The 12,202-nt window shown below is 45.8% G+C and overlaps 2 protein-coding genes across 7 annotated transcripts in view; one reads left to right on the plus strand and one right to left on the minus strand.

The window, feature by feature from the left end:
• Window positions 1-12,202, minus strand: part of LOC135386012 (protein timeless homolog) — a 301,575-nt gene that overhangs the window by 228,755 nt on the left and 60,618 nt on the right. The gene's annotated exons all lie outside the window — the stretch shown is intronic.
• The window catches only part of LOC135386013 (insulin-like growth factor-binding protein complex acid labile subunit), a 146,416-nt gene that overhangs the window by 96,291 nt on the left and 37,923 nt on the right, over window positions 1-12,202 (plus strand). For 2 of the 5 annotated variants that reach the window (XM_064615705.1, XM_064615704.1), the window contains exon 3: window positions 8,165-8,212. The exons of 2 other annotated variants lie outside the window; for them this stretch is intronic. The gene's annotated coding sequence lies outside the window, so the exon portion shown is untranslated. Of the gene's footprint in view, window positions 1-8,164; window positions 8,213-9,192; window positions 9,305-9,366; window positions 9,777-12,202 lie in introns of those variants that run through there. One more of the 5 variants, XR_010420559.1, reaches the window with a different exon arrangement.

Genomic DNA, 12,202 nt, shown 5'->3' on the forward strand with positions numbered 1-12,202 from the left:
CTAAGAGCACGCAAATGAGGTCTATGTACGTCGTCTTCGTCGAGTGTTTCCGCAACAAGATCAGTGCACAAGCAACAGCTCGAAGCCTTCGGGCGTACTACGTTGTGACTCGGAGGCGAGATGCGCCAGCCAAAGCCAATCACAGGTGTCTTGAGAATTGTGAGCGTATAGTTGACTTGTTCCGAAGTACAGGGTGTCTTAGGGAATCACAAACGCTTCCCGGCTCTGAGACACGGCAACCATGACACAAGTTCCTGTTTCCAACTCCTCCTTCGATTGTAATGGCGGCTGTCAATAACGAACGGTTCCGGGAATGAGCGACATCGCGCGAGAGATTCACAAGCGACGACGTCCTCGTACGTGAAGTACTGTACGAAAATCGTATTGAAAACATTGCAGAACGGTCGTCAATCGCGAAATTTATAAATCCGAAATACTAGGGTTTCATTTTTATTTTTTCCTATCAGATGGGGCGTTCATAGTATGCTGACAACAACTGTCCATTAATAATTCAGAATTTTCTATATCAACTCTACCAAACATGAGCGATGGTGCAATACAATGCTAATGCTGTTACAATAACACAGCTCTACATATTCTTAAGACTTGAATGGTTCAAAAATGCAACGCGCCAATTTTGCTGAAATTGCTGAAATAAGAAAATTTAAATAGTCAATTCCCTTCAGTCTCTATGGCATTGAAGAGTTCTTCCTGTTACTCGTTAAAACACCAGTGCAGGGGAAGGCATAAACGAGACAACAGGTAAACACGAAACAACAGACGCACTGTACACGCAGTCTCGAGTTTGTGCTTTATTGTCCTCCCTTGCACTGGGGTTTGAACGACTTTAGAATGTATCACCAACCCACCTGGCTTTTCCCCTTGTTTCAGTATCTTCCTATTACTACTACGTAATGTTGCGCAGATGATGCACAGAAATTTGAACTTTATTATTTCTGCAAACATAAAGCTGCACATAGTCTGTAAATTTTTCAAACTTTTTTTTTCAGGAAACATAGCGCTTAACCAATTTACTATACAATGACAAAACACTATTAAGAATCAGTTCACAACGCAGTGTTCTCATTCACTGGCTGCTTGGCTCTTCTTTGTCTCTGTCCTGCACTAGTCTGCAAGCGTTGATAGATTCCCCTTACCCTGATACAGACATGTAGAATATACTACAAAAACGTATTTAAAATACATTACTAAACACTGATCGCAAAATATATTTAAAATACAGTAAATGCAGTTAGAAATAAAATTACTTAGAGTAGAGTAGTAAATAATATGAGAAGTATTTAAGATACTTATAAGATACTCACAAAATGAACAGCCACAGAAGTGTCAAAATATGCCTGCAAATTAGATATATGCTTTATTTGCACGTTGCGTTGCACGTTGCTAGTTGCATTTCAAAGTGCTCATCGGACAACAGTCCTCTCTTTCATTGAAAAACGTGGTGTTTCAAGCCAAATGATAACAGCGTGGACTTCTTTTGAAACAGCCTGGAAAGGTCAACTGTTGTCAGGTGCGGGAAAAAAAAAAGAAAAGAAGAAGAATGCCCATCTGAATATTCGACAAAAATGAAAGAGTAATTAAAGTACTGAGTACTAAATACTGAAAAGAAGTATTTTAATTACAGTACACACTTTTCCCGAAGCGCACTCAGTACGATACTAAGACATCAACAAAAGTATTTAAGATACAGTATTTAGAGAACGGTACTCAAGATACCTCCAAGCCTGCCCTGATACCTTTTTCTGTTCATAGTCGCCAAATCGCTCCCCATTCTCATCGCTTCCTGCTCGTGGCATCTGGTGGATGCTATAGCCTTAGTAATTCGGTTTCAGTTTCATTCTAGGCATTTTCCTGCGGTAGTGGCTTCTAAAGCCAACTTTGCGGCAATGAGGCGGAATGAAGATATTTTCTTTTCGGACGTCGCGCGGTGGCCCTGCGATGCATTTCTTTCGGAAGTGCGCAACGCTTACACCTCCGCATCTTGACAATTAGATCCGATTAGAAATTTTGCATCATTTTGCGTTTTGAGAACCACATAATTAGCTCTATTTCAGATGATTTTATGTCTGAACCAGTTTGGCCGTAGACACGTGTAAGCGGGCCGTTATATTACTTCAGGCCACGTTTCAATTGTTGGAGAAGTACCCGCAAGGCGCGGTACAAAAGAAAACAACATGGCTGACCTGCTCACGCAGGAGCAATCCGTCATAAAAGGCGCACGGTAGGCGAACGTTCGTCTTCTTCTGATGGAACTGAACGCACCTAGCTTATTGCAGTCGACTTCCAACAGCGAAAAGAACGACAGCAAGCCAGTAACAGCACAAAAGCCCCGTTGTCAGCCGCCTAATACTAAGACTCTTGCGCGTATTAACCTCCCACAATTGCTCATGCACTGGCGAATACATTAGGCAGACGCTGCGCTATGTCCTGGTCAATAACGGAATAAAGTTCTTATCGCAGGAACTAATCGCCCGACATGGGATGGAAGAGGACAGCGGCGGCGGCTTTATGAATGACGGGTCGAGACAAAGATGGTAGTATGGTGGCTGCATCATGTCTCGTCAACGTCCTGCCCGTCATACTGAAGCAATAAGGGAAGCTAGTCCATAAAGCACCATGTGGCAGAAAGCAGAAATAGCGCGCAATTATCGAGCTGACAGATCGTGCCAGCACCGTAATGCGAGCGGTACGTCTGTGATCCATCCTTACAGCGTTCTTCTTGCAGTTCAGTGTTAGCGCCGCGAAGCCGCTGTGGCCACGAAAGCATACCTGCAAGGACCTATAGGCGTACTGGTTGTCTTCCATTCTTACTCGCGCTGCACTTTCTAGTCCCCATCTTGAGGCGCGCAGAAATTACCATTCCATGCAGGTTCATCAATCTGTGGCCGCGTTCTAACAAATCCCTGGGTACTTAACGGGGCTTCGAAAGGAGGAATGCACAAGTAGACCGAAAGTGTGCACGCACTACAGAGAAGGTTGCGAGGGAAACAGCGCTCGGCGAAATACCGCGCAAAGTTCGCCGATGATAAGGCGGAGCGATCGAGCAAATCAACATTTTTTTATGCATCTTATCTATATATGCTTCCATCCATCGTCCCGGATGAAACACAGCATCAAAATGCGCGTTCCACATTACACCATGTCAACCGTGCATGCAATGGCTATCCACTCAAGTCCGAAATCCATTTCCAGGCGACAGCTGTATAGTTGTTCCCGCGAATTCAATTTGGAGCGCTCGGCCTTTTATCTCAAGAAGTTGCCGCTCGTCATCAGGGGTGGAACACGAAAAGCAGCGTGTTTCTCGGGCGTTGCGATGCTTCTTTTCCTACAGCCTGTGTCATCAGCAGACGCCACTGACGACACATAGCGCCTCTGACAGCGGAGGGCGACGATAAGGAATCCACATCCACACGGCGCTGCGTGGAACTCCATCGTCCCTTCCTGCTTCAAATCGACCTCTCATCTTTACGTCAAAAGCGTCTGTGTCTGCAAGGAGGAGTGTGGTCGTGGAAGCTCCGAGTACAGGCATGCAGCATGTTATGACTGTCTGAATTAAGGCGGTTGTCGAGTGATTCGATAAACGCGTAGATATGACGTGCTTAAATGGGCGTAGCTCGTATAAATAGCAGCAACAATGTTCCGGGAGTTTTCAGTTATTTCCATACTGAGAAATGATGTTCAATGATACGCTAGAAATGTGTATGTGTTCACCTTAGGGACAGAGATGGAAGAAAATGAATGTTATCTACGCTCCAATTAATCTTACAGAGAGTTGCTCATTTAGATTATACGTATTGCTCTCATCTCTCACGAAATCGTTCGTGAGTTGCGATTTTGCAAAAATCGTAATTACTGTCACCGGTACTCTGCAACAAAGCAAGAAAGTAATCACGTCCCTTTTCAGTGCGCACCTCAAACACCACAGAGGACTGTAAAATGTAATGCCGAAGTAATGTCATTACTTGATGAAAGTAATTACATTAGTAATGCGTTACAATGCATGGAGAGGTAATGAGGAATGCATTACAAAGCAAAAGTAATTTCGCAACTGCTTATAAGTAGCATATAGTGATAATTATGGAGGCACCGCGGTACAAACTAATCTAACACCCGTTCTGTTTACGCGTAGTCTCCTCTTGCGGCTGCGAGCGAACACAAAACCTTGCTGTACACCTTATTTTTATTCGCGATGTATTAATTTCCGCGAATCTCGCGACCGCTAAAAGATCGCGAAAAATTGTACTCGCGAATACAGCCTGACGATTATCTCGAAAAAGGAAACAGGCCCTGGTATGGCGAAATGAGATACTTGCGAATAACTTCGCAAATAATTGAATGCGCGATTCGGGAAAATTAATACATCGCGAATAAAAATACGTTTACAGTATTTACAGGGTTACAAAAGGGATACAGTAAGGCGTACATTTGGGACAGCTGTCCAGACACGTATATTCTGATGTATTAGAGTGTTCCAAGACACAGACTTTCGTATCTACAAGATCGAATAAGAGTAACAAAATTTGGAGTTTGAAAGAAAATAATATGGAGATTGCGGTTCCTCGATGTGGAGTCGGCTACGCCGGAACGCTTACTGTTGACTGCACAACGACCACAGGGGATTGGTGGGGTTAATGACGAAGTCAGAGGAAAGGAACGGACGTGAAGGTAAATTTGTTTTTTTTAGTATGTTTCTGATTCGGTGTTAGCGCCGCGAAGCAACTGTGGCTATGAGCGGCGTACAGGTGTGGACAGATGGAGGGAGGACAGCAGGAAGGAGTGGGGGGGGGGGGGGGGTTAGTATGCGTCATGGGCCGACCTCAGAAGAAACTGTGGCGACAATCGTCTGAAAAGTATTGGGAAAACCTAAAGGAAACCTCAGACAGCACAGCCGCTGACAGGATTCGAACCCACCACCTCCCAGTCTTCAGCACGGCCTTGGCTACCACCAACGATCGGGACGCCTTAACCCGCTCGGCCATGGTGCTGGTTTTTTTTCTACAGTCTGTCCTCATGAATGGCACAGTCTAGGTTGAGCTAGCCTATCCATATTTTTCTCCCTTTTCAAATCAAACCGAAGCAACTTCTCCGACTTGGAGTTCATCCAAGTCGGAGAAGTTGCTTCGGTTGCAGTTTCGGAGTAATAAGAAAAGTCTCCAGGCATCGAACGCGCGAATTCTCGCACGTCTTTCCGTTTCACACTTTAATGAATATGTTCCGACAACAATGCGGGAATGGATGGCGCACCTTTTTTCGCGTACCTGAAAGAACAGTTTGAGGTTAGACAAAACACATTTACGAAGTCGTTACCTATTCTAGAAGGAGCACGGCCTGCGCGTCTGGTGAATAAGTTTTACAACAGCACCTGCTCAGCCACCCATGATGTACCGCGACCGCGCGCTATCACACTCGTGCGCGTGAAATATGCATACGAGACTCGTTAACTTTGTTCTAGATGTAGCCATGTGTACACAGAGAAAGCTCCACCGTAAGTTCCAACGCGAACGCGTAACCGTAGATAAACATTTCGCCCGACTTTTGTGCTCTCCATAATATTCGAGTCTGTGGCGGTAGCACCTATACAGCGACGTGGCTTTAAAGTCAGCCTCCGCGAAAACTGTAAATGCGTAAGGAAAGCGAGCTGCATAAACTCGGCTGCCGACGGAGCTTTTGTGATTGGGTGGGCGGCCGTTAACATCAACAGCGACCGAGCTATTTGTTTGTGTTCCGTATATTCCGTGGATTCCATACAATATGAAGAATGAGACGAAGGAGCGGTGCATACCGCGACAGAGAACGCCTGCTTCTGACAGTGCGCTTTGGTCGCGAGACGTCGAAGGGTAAGAGTGCACTTTCGTTGTTGCTTCGCGACGCAAATAGGAAGTCGCATGAAAGAACTACCTTCGCTTTGATTCGTGCTTACTTTGACAGAAGATTATAAAGGAAACATTGTCATCGTTATAGCGACTGTGAAGAACGAGCGTGGAACATGGGAGATAGTTCCAGAAATTCTTGTTGTTTACGTTAGATCCGTCGATTAAGAAACGTGGATATGTCGCTTAGAAACACGGCTTAAAAATGTAGTCGTTTGACACGCTTTCGAAAGCAAAGGAAACTGCGTGATTGTGAACGTTAACCCACTACCCCTCAATCAGTGGCTGAGAGCTTTCCACTGTCTACTGAGCGGTGCATATGCCCGGTATGCCGCATACATTGCACACGAATAAGTGAATGAGATACGATCTATGTTGCCTTTAGATATGTCTGCCCTTCAAACAGCTCAATAGCACCAGAAGAAGAAAAAAAGTTCTTTATACACATAAATCCGTCCGAAGATCCGACGAGAATAAAACGGCAACGTTACTGCAAGTATTCTTGGATGGTGCGAAGGAGAACATAAACAAACAAACAAACAAATTCACACATCCGGCTTTGTCGTGTCAGACACAAATTTTATGCGCAGTCACTTTCGACAAGGCTCTCCAGTGAACACGAAGTGTAATACCCAACAGGCGGAAGCAGTGCGAAAACAAGCTGCCTTCAAACCTTTCCATAAAAAAGTCTCACGCTATACGTAAACCCCAATTCCAAATTGACGCTACGCGCGCACGCAGAGAGCCTTGGAAAAACTCCAAAAGCAGAAGCATCTGCACTGAACTCTCTTCTCCACAAGAGACAGATACCCCTGACAAGGGAAGCTCATCAGTAAAGTCCCGAGCACAAGGAGCACGAGAAAGGGAACCCCGAAACCGAAGCCAGAAAAAGCAAAGTGCGGGACTAAAGTTGTAAGAGATGCGCTTCGAAGAGAAACTTTCGACTCTAAACAAGAAATAAGCCGCCGGAGCGGAAAGAAAAAAAAAGAAAAAAAGACGACAGCTTCTCTCGTTTTGAAACACGCTTGGGTCTCTATAAGCCTTGGGAGCCGTCATGTTTCTGACGGGCGATACATATTGGTCCGCGTCGGACGGATTTGAAGCGGACGTCTGTAGGACATCTCCAAGAGCAGACCGGGTCGATCGCTCCAGGATGCTCGAGAATTCATCAGCTGGTCCGTTTCGAGCTTTGCTCAGCGAGGGATGTTTTCGTTCGGGCGTGTACTATATAGCGGTCGTTTTGACGTCACGTATAGGTTACGATTCAAACGATTTCAGATATTTACAAAGACGTCGGCCTCCCTTTTACTTTCCAAAAAAAGTTGAGAAGAAGTCAACACAAGTTGAGAAGTACAAGTAGCAAAGGCTTTTGTGTGGAAGTTAGAGCGGGGACATTGTATTTGGTCAAGATTGCCGAATTTGTCGAGTTTTTCGATGCTGCAGGCTCTATCCGGATCCTCTGTGTGACTTGAAGAACAACGTATTGTCCTGCGTGAGGCATCGATGAGTAGACTTATTTGCTACAGGAACGAAAAGGTAGAGAACAAGGTACATCAACAGGAGTCCCTTTTTCGCTTTTTCCTTTTTTTTTTTCGAACTGATGAAAGGAGTCAAGGGTATGACAACCTGACGGACGTCTCGGTTCCAGATACCGGTTCTAAGATGAAAGGACAAACGTAGGATGTCATCGGGAATAATTATTATAATAATACCCATCGGGAATACCCGCGTTTCTCGCATACAAAACGAGGAGATGTGCGCATTTCAGCTGTAAAAGCACTGAGTCTCTAACCGCGAATGGCAAACTCGAGCGGGCAGTGTGTGCATTTGCAATCCGAAGCGATGGTTGAACAAACGCTGCAGAATAGAGCACTGTCGGGTGCGTTCTCAATGGAGCGTTGAATTATCGAAAATTACATTTCAAAATTAGGCAATGTTGGAGCCACGTTTACGGCCCCCAGTAGACGACCGCACAAAGAGGAACAAAATTACTCTAGCACTCTTTCCGCGGTACATGCTATGTGTTTGAATGCAGTTTTCTTTAGTCAATGTTTTTTTGCATCTATGTATTGACCCGTTTGCACCCGTAGCTCAGGCCGATGTCATGTGACCAGATCGGCATTTGCTTGTAGCTCCGTCGATCCGTGGTTGTAGCGAAAACAAATACGATACCAACCAATATAAGGATACGGGTGGTACCCACCGCAGCATCATTATGTTCTTCAACAGGCAATATCCCTTATAGTGGGCTACATGTTCTATTTCGTTTGCAGGCAGACCACGGAATGCACGTTGGGTACACTGAGTGAAGAAAGCGCAAGGTGAGTTAATAAAATACAAGACAGAAATAATTCAGCTCCTTATCGATTTCGCCGAAGAAACATGCAAGACCGAGTAAAACCAACGCCACCTAAATCAGGAAGGCCTCCTCAATGCCTCCCCTGCCTCCCTCGCCGGGCCGTATTCTTGAACGATCCTCCACTAGACCCTCCGCTTGAGCTGGTCCTCGAAACAGGTTTTGTGCTTCAAAAATCTTGAACTTCACTCAAAACCCATCCCAAGCGGAGGAAGTAGTTCGCGGTTTCCCCGAGTACTGCAGGGTAGCCGTCGGTGTTTCCTTCCTCCACTAACAGGAGTCGAGGCGGGGTGTTGAGTCGAGTGTCGGCTGATATAGAGTCCGGATGCCGTCCGCTGCAGACGAATTCAAACATAGGCTCTCTGTAACTGCAGGTCACTTACCCATGCGGCTCATGGGTAAGTCACCATTTTCGTTTACAGATCGTCTAGCTGGGGGAGCGGGGAGGGGGATGACGCTTCACGTAATCGTGCGGGCGTCTCTGCCAACACTACCTAGATACAGAACGCCTGCTTAGTCGTCGACGTGACGTAACAACTAAGATCAGCCAATTAGGATCGTGTTTTCAACGGCCGCAGCCAATCACGTACGCGCTTTCGGCGGTCGTCACCGTGAAGACGAGCCACCGTCAGCTTCATGGGCACCGACTGTCGTCTGCGAGTTGTGAATGTCCCCCGTACAAAATACGAAAACAAAATAAAGCGCAACATGGTCCCATATCGTTCTCGAGACTTTCTGGAAAGCGTGTTGCACTTTTTAGTGTACAGGTTCAAATTTGCGAGTTTCGCAGAACGTGCGAATCGCAGTAGCGGACGAATTCTCACTTTATATGTCGACGTAGCGAAGGAGGGAGAGGAGGCAATATGCAGGCCTCCTGTGGCTCTGCCTCCCAGGTGCGCAAATAGCAGAGGGTTAGTGCTCATTATCGAAGGACTTTCCACGCAGAAACTGAAGAAATGTGGAAAATGCGGATATGCAGGACATACGCGCGCAATGATCACTCCTACACGACGACAAGGACTATAACGTTGCTCCACTACGCAATTCTACTTTCCTCGTGAGTTCTCGCTTGCTGATCCATGTGAATTGATTGATGAGGGCAGCAAACGCATCCATTAGCTTCTTTCAGAAGCATACGCCCACTACAAATGATCACTCAACCAGTGGCTGTCACACGTACAGACAGCAACAACAAAGGGCAGACGGCGCTTCTCCAAAACACAGCACGATAGAAGAGCAACCATTCGGAAGGCGGGGACCTAAAACAGCGTGTCGTGGAAACTCGGAGACGAGGAAACTATAAATGAAGTCAACAAGCCGGGAATTCTGTGCAGCGAGAATACAGAGTAGCCCTCCTTGTCCTGATTATGGGAGCCACACAAAAGGAAGACACTGAAAAGGAGGCAGGCCGTCGATATCCAACGCTTGATTGCGCAAATCCAATTTGTGATTCCTTTCTTTACCTCTTGCTGATGCTGTGATTGGCCATGAATGACTAACGATTATCGCGGTTAGAGAACACTGTTACATTGATGAGGAAACAGCACTAATAAATGTGTAACAGACCTGCACACAAGCGTAATATCTACGTGTAACGATTGCTGATCGAATCTATACCGGCCAGTTCGGTCCACGTGGAGGACATCATTGCTGGAATGGTGCCAAATAATGAACCTGTTCTGGCTTGACGTGATTGGCATCACGTGCACAAAATTGAGCTGCCTATAGTCAGTGACAACTTAAGTCCTAAAACTGGGACCGCCCACTCATCCGTGGAAGGCTCCTGCGATTGGCTACCAGCCTTTGCACGACGTCCCCGCTTCGCGATGTAGTGCCGGCTCTCTCTCTCCTACCAGTCCCCACTTGGCCGCACGCCGCACTACATTCGCGCGCGCGGAGCGGTTCTTGTGTGGAGGCGAGGTCAAGTGTATGACATATGTTGTCACTGACTATAAATTGCGGTAACGAACCACAAGGTACGCAAGAAAAGGTGCACACAATTGGTTTCTGGCTTCGATGTATTGAAAGACAGGCGTAGCTCACAAACATGGCAATTGCAACCCCTACACGCAAAAAGCGGGATCGCTTTAACCGGTTATGCCTCCTGTGCGATTAACGCACCCGCACCGCAGCAGCGACATTTGTCTAATATATTTATTTCTTTAATTTCCGCTGTGTTCCGTGTCACTTTATACAGTGCACAGATCGCTCAACGATGGACACAAGACTTGTCGTTCAAATTTCCATCGCCGTAACACTGCCATCGAATCACAGAAACCAAGCAGGTACGCAAAGAATACTCCCATTAGCACTTCGAACGAACACAAAAAAGCCGGTGGTAATTAATTCCCGTTAGCCGCCCTGGGCGATATCAAACACGCCCGGAAAGAAACACGAAATTTACGTCTTCTTGTCACTTATTCGTAACTATAAAAAACGATGCATACGTCCTTGTTTACGCCTGGCACAACAGATGCACGTTGCTCCACTACACGTTGCTCACCTATCTTGCATAGCTGGCTGCACATGTCTCGAAATTAGGTTCGCGTAACGCTGTTGACAGCCAGGATCATAAATATTCGTGATAGTGCATTTTCCAGCGAAAACGAGGAAGCAGCAGCGGAGAAAGAGTGCACGCGCATTTATAAACAACGTTCTACTTTCGAACGCAGGGAAGCCCTTAAACACGGGTTACCTTGTGTTACTACCACAATGTAGAAAAAAAAAAGGAAAACGAAAGAACTGGGGAAAAAAAGGAGAATGCCGTTTTCCTCTCGAGCCCCCTTAGGCTTATCTCAACGCTTTCTTTTTTTTTTTCTTCCTTTTCCTTTTTATCCTAGAAAGGACACGGAAGCTTCGCTCTTGCTCGTCGTGCTGCAACCAGATGTGTGCGTGAGTAATTTCATCTTATACACAGATCCCCGACTGAAAATTTAATTCTCCTTATTTTAGATGAGTCCTCGGCAACGAGATTTGTACGCATCTTTCCGTGCGTGCTCGTCGTCTATTTACATAAGCAACTAGAGGAAGTGCGCGAAAATTCAATTTCTCGCCGGCGAAATGTTATTAGAAAAAATATTTCCGACACTTCGGACGGCGCAAATCGCGCGGGAGGTGCCAACAAATCCATAAAGCCTGCGTTTGTCCTTTTGTTCGTTCTTCTTTTTTTCTTCTTTTTTTCGCTTTTTGTACGTCTAAGTAATGCAACGGGTTATTCGAAGACGTCTAGTCAGCATTTTGAAGACGCATCTGCATTGCCTGTCGAGGCAGACAAGGTAAACATTTGTACTCAGAGGCTCGTTCCTCGTAGCATCGCTTCGTATATAGGCTTTTTCGAACAAAGTACTTTTTAAGCTCATTCTTCCGGCAACAGTGGATATCAACAGCTTAGATCTGATCGAGATCACAACGATGAAGTGGAAGGGTCTTCCTGTCAGGGACAATGACTGAATAACGGACATTACATCAGCCAATAGAGTTGGATCATCATACCCCGGCTAAAAATCAATAGCCAACGCGGCAGTCGCATTTCTTCCTCCCATCCTCCAACTGGTACATACATAAACATACATTCGTTTGTGGCACCGCGAAAGGTGTGAGGCCATGCGCAAGTACTAGCGTGGACTCAAGGTGAGGAAGTAACCTATTTACCACAGAAAAAGCTTGAGTATTGCCCTCCGTGTCGCCCAAGCTCAGAGTTTTCTTTCGATGAATTTCGTCCATCAGTGCGCGTGCTTGTATGCTATTTTAACCGCAACGTATTTACGATTGAAAACTGATAAAAATATGTGCTATGACTTTGATATAGCAAGGAACAATAGGGAAGAAAACGATAGTAGTAATGCGTTAACATTCAAATTTAGAAGGATAAATAAAAACACAGTATAAATAATATGAAAAGTAACACGGGACATTAAAAACGTAATTTAGGGGGCTCTCCCCGTTGGTAAGGTTC

Source organism: Ornithodoros turicata, chromosome 2 (genome assembly GCF_037126465.1).
Source record: "Ornithodoros turicata isolate Travis chromosome 2, ASM3712646v1, whole genome shotgun sequence".
NCBI lineage: Eukaryota > Metazoa > Arthropoda > Arachnida > Ixodida > Argasidae > Ornithodoros > Ornithodoros turicata.